General features: G+C 57.1%; 1 protein-coding gene and 1 long non-coding RNA gene across 4 annotated transcripts in view; one reads left to right on the forward strand and one right to left on the reverse strand.

Moving 5' to 3' along the window:
* The window catches only part of TAFA5 (TAFA chemokine like family member 5), a 396,065-nt gene that overhangs the window by 339,793 nt on the left and 40,814 nt on the right, over positions 1 to 15,458 (reverse strand). The gene's annotated exons all lie outside the window — the stretch shown is intronic.
* On the forward strand, positions 1,005 to 14,937 carry LOC129467283 (uncharacterized). The gene is made up of 3 exons (XR_008652352.2): positions 1,005 to 1,844; positions 9,839 to 13,056; positions 14,397 to 14,937. It is a non-coding gene; the product is annotated as an uncharacterized lncRNA (long non-coding RNA).

Raw genomic sequence — 15,458 nt, forward strand, 5'->3', positions numbered from 1 at the left:
ATTTCATGCCAATGAAGTCACATTTTATGTGGGAAAACTCTTCTTTAGGTCAATTTGATCGCCATGAAGAACTTCTCTTTGGCCAAAAGGCTCTTCCAGCGTGGGTGTAAAGGCTTCTTGTAATATAATTCCCAGGAAGACAATAAGTTCAGTGAAACCAAATGACTTTAGTCTAGCAGTGGGCCCAACATTTAATAATCACCTGCTGTATGCCAGGTAGTATAGGGAACTGGATTAAAGGGGCTAGGAGATAAGAGACTTCGGTTGCTAGGCGACTGTTGGGAAAACTCTCACACACGCCCTCACCTGCGCTGATGCTGGGCTTGGCCATGTGGCCTGCTTTAGCCAGTGGGATTTTCATGACCTGGAGGGGCTGGCAGTGATGTGGTTCTGAGGCTGGGCCTGCCCCTGTGAAATGCAGCCCTGAACCCAACCCACCACCTGGAGCCCAGCCTGCCGAGAGCAGCAAAGCTCCCCCAGTCCACTCCCCTGCCCCAGAGCCTGGAGCCCAGGGTCCAGTCTGACCCTACTGAAGCTGACCCACAAACCCATGGTCAAAGCCACCACCGCTGACCCAGGGTCCCAAACAGCACTGTGAGCCCTGAGTTTCTGGTTTGTTCCAGAGACAGGCACCCAATTTCAAAAAATATAGACTGGTTGGAAACACAAGCTCATGCTAAAGGGCATGGCAGGACCAGTCAACTCCACAGTCGGCGGGACGAGGGGGCAGGAAGGCAGGGAGACGATGGCCCAGAGAGGCGGGAAGCTCCCGGACTGTAGCCGCACACAGCATTTCCAGCCATCCTCCTCGCTACGCTCACTTAAGAGAAAGAGCAATCCTGCTAGGTGTCAACACCCACGTGTGCGCAGCTGGCCACAGAGACACTGGACAAAGCCCCACGGGGCCAGATCCCCATCAGGCACCCCGGGGCCTCCTGCGCCTGCAGCTGGGCCTGTGTACCTGCAGCACCAGCTGCCACGTTCACTGAGGGGAGGACCCAGGGTCACCTTCCTCACTCCTCGGACCTCCGAAGATGCAGGCAGGAAGATCACACAACAGGGCAGGACTGGGGCTCGAAGGCAGGTTCTCAGAGAAGACGGCCCTATTTCCACTCTGGTGCTATCACCAATTAGCCGTGGGATGCTGGGCTCATTAGTTAACGGTGACATTTCCAGCCTTCTCCACTTGTGAAATGCAGCAGCAGTCGTCAAACTCAGGGTCCTCTGGAGAGAGACGGAGACACTGAGGCCCACCCCAGAGTCTGGGACTCCGCAGGTCTGAGTGGGGCCAGAGATGGGCATTCCTAACATGCCCCCAAGGCTGTGCCAATGCCACTGGGACCCCACTCTGAGAGTCACTGGCTTACGAGGTTGCCATGAAATCAGACAATGTCCCTAAAGTGGCGAACCAAGGGCCGGTACATAAGGCAGCACCCCTGAACACGAGCAGCTCTCCCCATTACTGTCACTATTGCACAGTGAAGAGTCTCCCAACCGCTCCAGCTCTGGCCCAGCAACCATGGCTGGTGCCCGTGTCCCCCGTCTCTTACCCAGTGCAGGGGCTCCAGGCTTGGGGCTGATGTGACATCACACACAAAGGTATCCTCACTTCCCCTCCTACAAAGGAACGGAAACACCTGGGGAAAGGCTGGATCCCAAGGGGCCCCTGAAGCCCTAAGAGTTCACCTGATTGTTCCAAAGCAACATTCCCCCCCATGAACAACTCAGGGACCCCCTCGATCCACGGCGTGCGGCTCACCGGCAGAGGAAGAGAAGCTTCCAGTCCTGACTCCCACCAGGCGCAGGGGAGCCGAGGTGAGCTCCCAGGCCCGCCGGATCTTCCCGTAAGTGGTTCGGCTGAAAGACTCCCTCTGCCTTTTCATTTGAAAATATAGATACCATCAGACGTTTTGATCATTTCTATTTTTGTTTCTACACTTCAATTTTGGCAGTACTCTCTTGGGAGGTGGGGGGAAAACACATTTTCCTCTACCATTTTTAATCTTCTTTTATTTATCAAACTTAGCTCCTCTTTGGGTGGATTAAAACAGACTTGGACAGAGTCTGGAAAAACAAACTCTTTTAAAACAAGACAAAGATTGAGTCTGGCCAACTGGCTATTTTCAATCCTTGCTGAACGGAGTCAAGGCAGTTGGTAGTAACAGCTTGTGGCCAACCGCAATCGTCCTCCCTGCACGAGAGGGCGGAGCCTCCTCAAAGTGACCAGGTGACTTCGGGAATCAACCCTCCCGAAACAGTGCATGGCCTAGTGAGTCTTTCCGGAACTGCAGAGGGGCATTTGAGTGTGGAACACGAGTGCTGGGCACCTGGAGGAATGGAGGTGAGCCCCCCATCCTGTGGACCCTCACAGATGGGAAGTAGGAGGAGCACTTGCCGGGGCACGCCCTCATGCACTCTTGATCCTTTTAGGATTCCCCAAAGCTCGCTGGATGCACATCCCTTGCCCAGCAGCCCACATCATCCGTATCTCTCACCCCACAGCCACGGGCTGCCCAGCCAGGTGAGAAAAACAGGGGCGTCCACACACCCCATTTGAGAAGGGGGCTCTTCTCAACGGGATTCTTTCCCCCACAAGCTCCAAGAGGATAGGGCAGTGTCCGATGGTCACTCAGGGACCTCCAAGAGCCATCCAGTGCTCAGCACAGCGTGTGTTTGCTGAATTAATCAAGGACTTTGCAGTGGACTCAGGCCACCTTGCCCTGGGACAGGCAGGCACAAAATGAGGATTGACAATGCTGTCAGCGCACGCCAGGATGGGAGCCTCAGCTGCTGGGAATGCACTTGCAGTGAAGTGCTGACCAAGGAGTGGACCCTGCCTGCTGGCCACGTGCAGGCGCAGTCCCCATGGGGAGGCACGCTTCTTCCAGGCTGAAGGGGAGCCCACCTGCTCCTCCAGGCTGCTCGCCCAGGCTGTGCCCATGATAGGGTGGGAGGGCCAGCCCCAAAACTGAGCATGCCCCTGGCTCTCCTCCCACCCAGTGATGGGCCTGGCCACCCAGAGCCTCCGGAGAGGCTCTCTTGGGCGGGACCTGCTTGAGGCTCACAGATCCTGGCACTCCCCTTCCCCAGGGTGGCAGAACCCAGCCAAGTTATAGCAGGCAGCACTCATGCCTTCACCCCCTCATTCATGTATTAATCTGCCCTGCCAGACCTCAGGGGCATCTGTTGACAAAGAGCCTCTAACTGGGACGGGCCATGGGGACTGTGTCCTGGGGTCTCTCAGGTGCCCAGGTGACAATCTCTTTGGGGCTCTAGGTAACTGCAGCAATTTCCCCTCCTTCTGTCCTGCACCCAAGGTACCTGCCCAGCTGTCTCCACACCCTAAAGCCCACCTGGTACTGCTCCTGGATTATTTCTGGGTGTCGGCCCTGTCTTCCCAGGAATAGCAGGGGTCCTGAAAACAGAGGCAGCCCCAGAAGCTTCCACCTCTCCCAGCACCAACACAGGAGCCTCAATAACACCCAACCTAGTTCCAAAGAGATTGTGAGTGGCAGCTGGGTTCAGAGTAATCACTGCATAACCCAGAAACATTCATTAAGCACCTACTGTGTGCTGGGCTATCCATTAGGCATTAGGAGATACAAGACATAGGGTTGCTGCCCTCATGGGCGTCTCACTCAGGTCAGGGAGCAGCCAAATAATTGCAATTGCAACAGTGCCCTATGAGTGCTGTGACCCAGGGCAAGTGACAGTGCAATCACAACAGTGCCCTATGAGTGCTGTGACCCGGGGCAAGTGACGGTGCAATCACAACAGCACACTATGAGTGCTGTGACCCGGGACAGGTGACGGTGCAATTGCAACAGTGCACTATGAGTGCTGTGACTGGGGCAGGTGACAGTGCAATCACAACAGTGCACTATGAGTGTTGTGATCCGGGGCAGGTGACGGTGCAATCGCAACAGCGCACTATGAGTGCTGTGACCCAAGGCAGGTGACAGTGTAATCGCCACAGTGCCCTATGAGTGCTGTGACCCAAGGCAGATGACAGTGTAATCGCAACAGTGCCCTATGAGTGCTGTGACCCGGGGCAGATCCAGCCCCCACTGAGGCAGGGGCCACCAGGAACACTGTGCCAGGGAATTCCAAGACCAGAGGCCTTAGGCCAAATGGCAGCATGGCATGGTCTGGATGGCAGGCTTCAGTGAGTGGCAGAAAGACTGAGGGGAGGGCAGAGCGAGAGAGAGGGAGAATAGTGTCTCCCACAAATGCAGTCCACTTTCTCCGAACCTGAAGACTCGCTTAGAACCTCATGATCCAGGAATCCATCTGGAGATGGTGGAAGTCATGGTTTCCCTGAGAGTCTTTCCGCCTGTTGACTGAGCCATTGGGGACTGGCTGGACTGCTCCCACCACGCAGCAAAGGAGAGGCAGCTGTTGCCCACTGCAAAGCAGGTGCGCTCAGCATCCTTCCTTCACACCCTGAGGGCCTGGCGGCAGGAGGTGGGATGAGATGCAGACTTCAGCCCCGAGTCTGGCTTACTTCAGGATCCCTCAGGGCTCTCTCACTTCAGAGGCAGCGTGGGACCCAGGCCACACCTTGTTTGCAGGCCTCACCTAGATCGTGGTAACAGCCAGAACTCAACAATTTCTCCAAGTCAGCCTCCCTGCAGCCCGGAGTGGGGACTGAGCTCAACAACACGCACCCTCATCTGTAGGCACGCAGGGACACAGCAAGTCCAGAGTGAGCGCTTAGTGCACATCAGGCCTTAAGAATGGGGGTGGAAATGCAAAGCCCCTAGCCAGCTGTGCTGCTCTGTGCAGCCCTGGGAGGAAGCTGGCATGGTGCTGATGCAGTTAGCGCTGTTGCACCCTCCTGGTGCTGCAGCTCATTTGAATAAAGCCCATTAGCATGTGGTACAGAGGTCTCCATATTTCAACAAACTGCTGCCTTGTCAGATGTCACCTCGAGGGACGAGCTGATGGAGTCCCTGACAAACCCAGGACTGGCCGTGGAGTGGGGACGCAGCCTGAACTGCCCCCAAGCCTGTGGCATTGGCTTGCCCTGTGCAGCCTCCTCCCATACAGGGGGCAGATAATGCGGGGGGAGGATGCCCCCCAGGTCCACAGCACTGCAGAGGGCCTGGACCCCACTCTGCCAGTGTGGCGGGCATCAGAGCCGGGTGGGGCTCTGTGAAGTTAGGGTCATGGAGATGGTATGTAAACCATGGGACCTGAAGGGAAGATCCCCACCCCAGGGTGCACACCCCAGGCACCATGACACACCCTGGCTGACAGGTTTGGCCAACGGAGCACTTGGGAGCAGGTGGTCTCTGCAGCCTACCCTGCTGTCCTGCTGAGCACCCAGGTACCCATGGCACTGGCACATGACCAAGGACAGACATCCACAGTGTGGGCCGCCTGGAGCCTCCCAGGCCCCTGGAAGCCCCTCGGCTTATCAGAGACCAACTCCAGCCCTGAAAGCCCTCATTTTCTGGGGTCTTCTGGAGCCCCCCAAGGGGATCACCCATGCCTCTCCAGGTGGAGAATGAGGCTCAAATGGAGGGGAATCTTGGAAGCCCGGACGCCCCGCCTGGAGGGAAGCTGCCTGCTGGGGCAGACACCTGGCCTGTCCGGAGCCTAACTGAATGCCACAGGTCCCAGAGATCCTCAGCCTGGAGCAGCCTCTGCACTGAGCAGGCCTGGAGTCAGGGGGCTCTGCCTGAGCAGGGACACAGTCCCCCAGGAAGTTGACAACACAGCAGGCCAGAGCGGGGAGGCCTCCGGTGAGGTCCAGCCATCTCCACTGCAGCAACGATAATATCTCCTCTCCAGACTGCGGTCAGCCGTGGGCCCAGGGTGTCCTGCTCTGTCACGGGGGGAGGGTCCCATGAGCAGCAGTGAGGGTCCCCCCATAGGAGGTTGCCCCCACCCGCCAAGGCCAGACCAGCAGGGAGGCTCTCCTTGGAGGCAAGGCCCCCGCCTCCTGCTCTTCCTGGGTGACTTTTCCTCCAGAGAGTGGCCGGAAAGGTCACCTCCCCTCCACTCGGGCCTGCTTCATTGCCGTGATTACACTTTACGATCCTTTTATGAAGAATTTTGTCTTTAAGTTCCACAAATGTTATTGCAAAAAATGACTCGGGCCCCATCTAAAAATGACTCGGGCCCCATCTCTGCCCCGGGGAGGGGAGCGGCCTGGCTGATTGCTAATGAGGGCTCATGCCTCAGAGACCCTCATTCTCAGCAGGGCTGGAGGAGACAAAACAACCCCCTGCTCCCCAGGAGATGTTCAGAGACGCAGGTGCCGGGGAGGGCGTGGAGGGCTCCAGGTGGACACAGACCCCAGACCACTCTCCCCTCTCTGTGCCCCTCAGCAAGTCACCCACTGCCAGACCGGGGTCCCACTATGTAGAGTGGTCATGGACACATCACACAATATGCACACACACCACACACTACACACCATACACATCACACACTGTACACCACACACGACACACACCACACATCATACACCCCAGACAGTACACCAGTACACATATCACTACATACACCACACACACACAAATACACACATCACACACACCACACGTAAACCACACAAACACACACACAAACACACATACACACCCACACACACACACCACACATACACACACATATCACACGCACACACACCACACACACCACGCATCACACACACCACACACACTTACACATTACACACACATCACACATGCACACACCCCCCACACCTGCACACACCACACATACACACACATCACACACGCACACACACCACATCACACACACCACACACACTACACACACATCACACACACCACACACTTACACACTACACACACATCACACATGCACACACACACCCCACACCCGCACACACACACCACACACACACACACCACACACATCACACGTGCACATACACGCCACACACACACACCACACACATCACACATGCACATACACGCCACACACGCACACACACATACACACTACACACATCACACCACACACACACACCACACACGCGCACACACACCACACACACACACACACCATACACACACGCCCCTGGCCCCTCCAATCTGAACACCCCGGTGACAGGAACCACAGCAGCTGATTGATGCCGAGCCCTGCACACTGGCCTCCCAGGCCCTGCACTTGGCGTCCTGGAGCTCCTTCCACTCAGCACCCACACGATCCCCTGGGTATCTGTGGCCCCCAACATGCCCCAGGGGAGCCCAGAGCCGGCTTCTCCCAGCTGGAAGACAGCACTGCTGGAGCCTTCCCAGGGCACGGGTAGTGGCACCCAAGACCCAGAGCCTGGCAGGGCTGCAGACCTCGCCACCCCTGAGGTCAAGGCCTCCCAGCAGGTCCCTGGGTTGGGGCAAAGTCCCACCTTGAAGAAGGACTTGAGCCCAGAGCCAAGGCGAGGGTCCTGCGTGTCTGTGGCCAGGTGCACTGAGTCCTCACTGCAGGTCTGCGTGGGGCCTCCCACCCTGGCCTCCCTCCACCCTCCCAACGCCAACACGGGGGGGTGGCACCTGTTGCCCTGTGTGGCATACAGGTGGGCTGGGGAATGTGCCTGGGGCTCCTCACACCTGGGACGAGGAAAACAGCAGCAGGCTGAGGCTGAACTGTGCGTTGTCTTCCCTGAGAGAGGCAGACTCCGCAAAGAATGAAACAATGCCCTTCAGCAAGCCTGGGTCCTATGGGCCCTCCAGAAAGCACGGCAATGGGGAGGGTCTCCGAGTCCCTGCACGATGCTCCAAAGGGTACAGGGTTCTGGAGTCTCCAAGTCCCTGCACAAACACCCCACGGGGACAGGCTCCTTGGAGTCTCTGGGCTCTTGCACAAAGGTCCCAGGGGGTATAGGGTCCTGGGGTCTCCAGGTCCCTGCACAAGTGCCCCAAATGGTACAGGTTTCTGGTGTTCCCAAGGCCCCGTACAAACGCCCCGGGGGGACAGGGTCCTGGTGTCTCTGGGTCCAGTGCACACACCCAGGAGGCTCAAAGTCTTGAGAAGTGCTGCAGTTCAGCGGCGGACATCCTGGGCCTTCACTCCCAGCCCTGACTCCCCCACCCCCTGTCCCTTAACAGGTTCCTCAGCCCAGAATCCCCACTTTCCTTTGGTGAGCCCCTCTGCAGGGTTTGGGCCAGGTCTAGAGCCTCACGTCCACACAGAGAGCTGCTACCAGGACCCGTGTTACCTGGCCGGCTTCTAATAAATGGCTGCTCTTCGTATTTTTTTTTTTTTTTTTTTTTTTTTTTTTACTGTCAATGAAAAACAGTCTGACGGGCAAACACAAAAACAAACCCATTACACCGAGTGCCACAAAAATCTTCCTCTAAACATCTGAAGCTACAATTGAGGCCAAGTTTCACAGTACATTAGTGACTAAATTCTGAATAACATCATTTCGTAAAGAAGAAATAATTGGCAAATTATGAGATTATTTTAGTACAGTAACTTGAGAAAGAACAAGAAGAAAAGGAAGTGAGGCTTGGATTCATGAAAAACAAAAGATGCATTTGAGGAAAAAAAAAAAAAAAAGGCAAACTCCTGTGCAAATCTGTGCTCAGTGTTTCTTACCTGGAGGTGGGACTGGGTCATTTTTGCCGGGGGTGGAGGACACCCTAGAAGTCAAAGGCTTATGTGCCCCATTAGACCTCAGGGGAGCAGGGACTGGAGCAGAGAGGTTGGGTGATTGGTCATCTTTCCCATGGGGGGTGTCCGTTCTGGGCACAAGGGGCCTCGGAGAGGGATTCTCTGGGGGTCCAGGCAGGATCTGCCTCCCCCACCCCTCCTGAGGTTTTCCAGGCTTCCACCCAGGGGATCCACCTCCCCCCACCGCCCTGGTCCTGGGGAGCAGGCTTCAGCCCACGGGTCGCTTGTCTCCCACCTGCACTGGTGCTGCAGTGGGAAACGAATTCAAACACACCTTTGTGACCTACACGGGTCTCACCTGAGCAAACTCAGCCTCTCATGCACAAGGCTAGACCCGAGAAGGCACAGCCCTGGTGGCCAGCAGGGTCACTGTAGGTGAGGGGGCCAGCCCTTCTCCTGCAGCCAAGGCTTGCCGGCTTTTGCCAGGCTGCTCCTAACCCTTCCCAGGCCCCCAGTTTCACTCCCAACCCCCCAATCCATGGGACATGGGCTCTGCCAGACCCCGGTTTTCTCTCCAGTGCTGGAATCGAACCAAACTCCTCTCCCTGGCAAGGCCCCATCCCCTCCCACCTTCTGCCTGCGCCCCTGCCCCCTTCAGCACTGGTGGCAGGTTCTGGGACTTCGAAGTTTCCCATCTGGCTCCTTGTTACCCAGTTCTCAGCCGACTATCACCTCCTAGGGGTGACCTTCCCTGGTCAGCTGAGCCCTGTGGCCTTCCTGCCACTGTTAAGCCCTCTCCTGAAATTCTCTAGCTGAGCCCTGTGGCCTTCCTGCCGCTGTTAAGCCCTCTCCTGAAATTCTCTAGCTGAGCCCTGTGGCCTTCCTGCCGCTGTTAAGCCCTCTCCTGAAATTCTCTAGCTGAGCCCTGTGGCCTTCCTGCCGCTGTTAAGCCCTCTCCTGAAATTCTCCGACAGGCCCTGGAATTCCAGGGACATTGCTGGTATTTCCTCATTTGCTCACAGGCTCTGTTCCTGTGGGCAGGCCCTGTTGGGTGGCACCGACCTGGCTGTAGCTCAGCACAGCACACCTTCCTCGTCCTTCCCGATTTCCACCTGAGGGGCTCCTAGCTTCTTAAAAAAATACAGAAAGTGGGAAGAGAAAAGTTGCAGTGACAAACTACATCCATCTAAATGTAACTCCGTCTTTAAGAAAAGTCAACACAATAATTTTCTTTGTTTCAGAACAGGTGCCAAGAGGGAAATCAAACAGCTTTTCCTGCCTAGGAAACAGTAACAACCACTTCAGAGTGATCACCGCCCGGCCACGCACAGCCTGGAGGAGCCCATGTCCTATTAGGGTATCTGCTTTGCCTCCGATTACCTGGCAAATAAACCAATTTAGGAGTCCACCAGGGTCTTTCTGGCCACCTCTCCAGAGCCCTGGCTGGGCCAGTCTTGTCTTCATTTCCATACAGCCAGCATCCTCAGTGAGACGGAGAAATGTCATTATTTACCAAGAAACCAAGGTCTGAAAATGGCAATTACTCGGCAGGTCAGCAGAAAGCCCCAGGATACTTCTCTCCACAGGATTCAGCCAGCAGCTCGGAGCTGGAAGACGCAGCCAGTGCCTACCCCACAGGTTCCTACCCCCTGTCAACTCGCATCCCATTGGTTTACAAAAACGAGTATGTATCCCCCCCCATGAATACATATTCATGCCTCAAAATGTAAGTCTATTGCATACTTTATAAAACACAAACTGAAAAGTGGCATGTAAAATGCAGATATAAACATGAAACGATTCACCCGCCTGCTCTGTGGGCCCCGGGGACTGGATTCCGCACCTCCAGGGTGGAAGGAGACAAGCTCCCTGCACCGTTGACCCTAGGATTGACCATGGGACTTACTTGGCCAAGGGGATGTTCGTGGGTGTGACCCAGGCGGGAGCCCTCAGTGAGCTCCAGAGGTTGAGTCTGGTGTCCTGCGATTTCCCACGGCAAGACCATGCCGGGAAGGAGCTAGTCAAGCTAGTCAAGAATGCACGGAGATGCGTGGAAGAGGCCTGAGGCCACCGCGGCCCGGAGCAGAGAGCAGGGCAGACCCATGAGCAGGCACAGCCATGCTCCCTGCTGCAGGCCACAGAGGCTGGGCTGCTTGTCAGGCAGCACCCATGCAGGGAGAGCTGACTGGCTCTGATTCCGGCCACCACCTGGTCCTCATTCTGCCCTCCGAAGTTCCACATGGACGATACTGTATCCCCAAGGGCTCAAGGGAGGGAAAGCTCGCCAGCCAATACCCAACTACCTCAAATCAGCCAGAGCCAGAAAACTGGCCTGAGGATGGGGCGCCCCATGGCCTGGCTCACAACCAGCCTGAGGGCAGGGCTCGGGGGGCGGCCCTTAGCCCCTTGCCCAGGACTGTCCTCCTCCTCCACCTGCTCAGTCCCAGCTCCCATCCCCGCCCCTAAACCAGGAGCTGGCAGCAACTCTCGGTAGAGGGCCAGGTAGTCAATATTTTCGGCTTTGCAGCCCCAGGCCATCTCAGTGGTTTCACGTATTTTTCTTTTTTTGTTATAACCCTTTAAGATGATTAAAACCCTCCTTAGCTTCCTGGCAATATAAAAGCAGGCCACTTGACCTAAAACCCGGAGCATCCACTCCTGAATCCGCCTTCAGGAAGGGGCATGGAGCTGACCATGAGCTGGTGACAGAGAGGTCCGTGCACTGCCTGGATCCATGGCACCCCCACGCCAAATGGTCCACAGGGCGATGGAGGGCATCGTGCCCCTGCCACCCCCTCACCCTGACCCTACACCCTCAGCCCTATCCCTACCCTCAGCCAGAGGGGCCTCAGGAAACCGGGTGTACGGGGTCTGCTCAAGGCCTCTCCTGCTCTCTTCATTCTGGCAGGAGCCTGGCTTAGTCTGGGGACACCATGGGGCCTTCTAGGCTGCTGGGCGCTCTGACAGGGGAGCAGAAAGGGGCCTCCAGGGCCCCAGGGAGAGCTGCAAGACCCTGGCTGCAGTGCCTGCTGGGCTGGGCTTCCCCCTGAAACAAGAAGGAGGCCATGGCGCTTGGTTTGACGCTCATCGGGAGCTCCTTGCTGCCAGCTTCTGGGTCCTCCCAGGAGCCTCATCCAGCTGTGGGACCCGCGGGCTGGGACTGAGAGGCCAGGCTGGCCAGGGCTGCAGGCTCGGTCACTAAGTGGCAGGGCCCAGATTGGAAGCCAAGCCCCATCCTCTGCCCACATGCCTCCTGGCACACAGACATGGCCTGCCCTGGGGTTTTGTCCCTGGTATCCCTGGTCTAGAGTGGATGGAGGAGTGGGGAATGCCACCCTGAGCTCCCATGGACAGACCCCATCTCTCCCAGACGATGACGATCTTGCCTGGAAATGCACCAAGAATAGAGCGGGAACCTCATGTCCTCAGGTCCCCAGGGAGCCGGGCCATGTGGTGGCAGCACCAGCCTCCCCCGCCCCACCCCACCCCCACCCCAGGTGTCTCAAAGGCAGAGGAACGAGAGCCACAGAACAATCCGTTCCATCGGGGCCTCTGCCAGCACCAAGCCATCTGGCTCAAGTCAGCGGGACCTCCCCAATTCCTGCCAGACTGCGAGGCCGAGGGGGTTTTTGTTTGGGGTAGCATTCCCTCCTGACCACAGCCATCGCTAAGCGCTCCTAAAGGAGAGGCACCCGGGCCAGCCACGTCCAGAGGGAGCCCCTGTCCCAGGTCCTGCTCCTCTGCAGGCCGCAGAACTCAGCCAGCCGCAGCCCAGCCAGGCCTCGCTGCCATCGCCCAGCCAGCGCCAGTGTGTCCGGGGGCTGCCTCGGGTCTGTGGGGCAGCTCCCAGCCACTCCTCCACACACAGATGTGAAGCTCCTCCCTTCCCCAGCATAAACCCTCCTGGAGCATGGAAAGCCACCGCCGTGTGCATGTGTGTGTGCGCTGCCTGTGCCCATGGGCAGCTGCAAACAAAGGCACTCTGTCCTCCCCGCAGCACAGGGCACAGGGAGCCGGAAGCCTTGGCCGCAGATGAAGACAGGCATGCTGTTGACATGGAAACCCAATAGTTAAAAATTCTTCAGGCGGTTTCGAAATGTCAAATTTTGATAACCAGGTTGGAGTCCTTGTTCCTCCATAGTGAAATGTTTGGCAAAACAAGCCCTGCCATGAATTCCTGACAACTTGTCAGCCACGGCGCACGCCTGAGCCATATGTCCCTCGCTGGGCAGTGCGCGCTCGTTACCCACCCGCGCCGGTTCCCGGTGCTGACATGCTGTCGGGGCTGAAAGGATGGCCTGCCTCTCCGGGCTCGTCTTTTATGGACATATAACTTGTTGGCGGACAAAGGACATCCACTTGTTTCTCGGCTTGCCGAGGGGAAAGCCCTCTGATAGACAATTCTCCCTCTATGTTGCGCCACAAAAACCCGGGACTGCTGGCATTTGCCTTGAGCCGGGGACGGTAGGTTTCCAAGTCCCTGCTAATTAATTGTAACGTGTGTGTGTGTCGGGGCGTGGGGGACGCATGAAGACAGAGACCCACACCTACATATGGACACTTGCCTCTGCCAAGTTAGTTTCAGGAGAGGAAAACCAACCCATGTGGGAACTCGGTGCATGCGGCAAAAAGCGGCAGCACAGCTCTGTGGCGGGGGCTCGACAGCACAGGCACTCCTGTGGGGGGTGTGTCTGTGTGTGCCCCTGTGCAGCCATGCATGAGTGCCCATACATGTGCCTGTGCAAATGTGTGTAATGTGTGTGCAGTGTGCTCACACCTGCGTATATGCATATACTCACACAGCCTGTGTGCACATGTATGCATGAGTGCTCATCACATGTGCCAGTGTGACCGTGTGTGATGTGTGTGCAGCATGCTTGCATCTACACATATGCATATACCCACACAGCTTGTGTGCACACAAAGACATGAGTGCTCATACATGTGCCTGTGTGAATGTGTACGTTGTGTGTGCAGTGTGCTCACACCTACACATATGCATATAGCAACACAGACTGTGTACATGTTTGTGTTCAATGCTCATCTGTGACATATACACACCCGTGTAATACTGAAGTCAGACATTTCTCCTAAGGCCATCACATCCTCTCTTGACACACTACTGTGCAGGTATTATTTATAAATGTGCATCTTACATGCACACTCATGTGCAGGTCACAGTGTGTGGGAGTGTGACTGTGTGTGTGTGGATGAAAAGACACGCTTTTAAGAGTCACACACATACTACAGTGGTGGGGTGATCATTTGCATAAAAACCTGTATAAAGGTTCCACGTCCCCTGGAAAGACACCGTGTGCACAGCAGAACATTCCCAGGTAAGGGTTGCTGGGCTGGGATCCCAGGGTGAGAGGCCCCAGGGCCCAGTCTTGGGGAGGGGCTGCCCAAGGCTGGGGATAGGTGATGTTCCGGAATGTTCCCTGTTCGCTGGCTGGGGTGACAGAGCTGGCCGGGGACCCACGAGTGGCCAGTAGAACTAGGAAGAAAAGGAGAGGACAGATGAGCTAAGGCGTCTGTGCTGAGGCTGCTGCTCAGCCTCCAGGACCCCCAAGACAAACAATGGACACCGACCTCCATCCCTCCATGGCCAAGCCTCCACAGTCACCGAGCGCAGCTACTGCTGCGGCTCCCAGGCCCGTGTCCCTGACCTGCAGCAGAGCCCCCTTTCTCAGTGCAGGTCCGCCCGCGGTGCCCGCCTGAGCCGGGCCTCCCCCTCCCCCTGTTCCCAGGGTAAAGGACAGCGGAGGGGGCGCAGCCTCTCCTTCAACCTCCCCACACCCCCGCAGGGCGGCCCCATCAAGCACCTGGAGGAGACATTCCCGGAAGTGAAGCTGGAGGAGGAGACGTTCCCGGAAGTGAAGCTGGAGGAGGAGCTGCTTGGCTCCAGGCACAGGCACAGGCACATTCCAGGGCCCTGTGGGCTCAACTGCAGCCTCCCTCAGGCCCTGCCCTCCAGCCTGCCCTGCTCACCCACCCAGGCTGTCCTGGACCTGCTGCTCAGCTGACACGGCCCCTCCTCTCTGCCTCCACACTCCTCAGTCCTAGAGCTGGCCATGCAGGGTTATCCCCGTGGGAGCCCTCTGCAGACCCCCCCGGAGGAAGGCCCGGCCCCACCTCACCTGCCTGTGCCATCTCATCTGTTTGACCCACCTCACCTGCCTGCCCTACTTCACCTGCCTGGCCCTCTCATCTACCTATCAGCCCTCATCTGCCTGACTCCCCTCGCCTGCCTGACTCCCCTCACCTGACTTATTCATTTCACCTGCTTGCTTCCCCACCTGCTTGACCCACCTAAACTGCCTGGCCCCCCTCACCTGCCTGTCTCCCCTCACCTGCCTGGCCCCCCTCACCTGCCTGGCCCCCCTCACCTGCCTGTCTCCCCTCACCTGCCTGGCCCCCCTCACCTGCCTGGTCCCCCTCACCTGCCTGGCCCCCCTCACCTGCCTGTCTCCCCTCACCTGCCTGGCCCTGCCTCACCTGTATTCTTGCCTCTGCTGTGAGGGTAGCAATGGAAGGAGACCCTGTGGGCTCTTCTGAAAGGAGGGCTCCTTCTCCACGTCATCAGCCCAGCTCCAGGAAATGCAGGTGCTGAGGGGTCCTTGCTAACTTTGGGGTGCTGACCCACTACGACCCCACAAACCATGGCCCATGCCCTCCACAACGTGCCAGCCTCATCCTTTCCACCAAACATGGTGACAACAGCTGTCATCCAGCCACATGGCTGCTGCTTCCCCATTTTCTCATATTTCTGGACACTGGCTTCTCTGCACAGCAAGAAAGGACAGGTGGGAAAAGGAAAAAGAAGGTTTGGGGAAATGCGAAAATGTCCTTCTCTGGGCAACAGCTCA

This window comes from Symphalangus syndactylus, chromosome 18 (genome assembly GCF_028878055.3).
Source record: "Symphalangus syndactylus isolate Jambi chromosome 18, NHGRI_mSymSyn1-v2.1_pri, whole genome shotgun sequence".
In the NCBI taxonomy this organism is placed as follows: Eukaryota; Metazoa; Chordata; class Mammalia; order Primates; family Hylobatidae; genus Symphalangus; species Symphalangus syndactylus.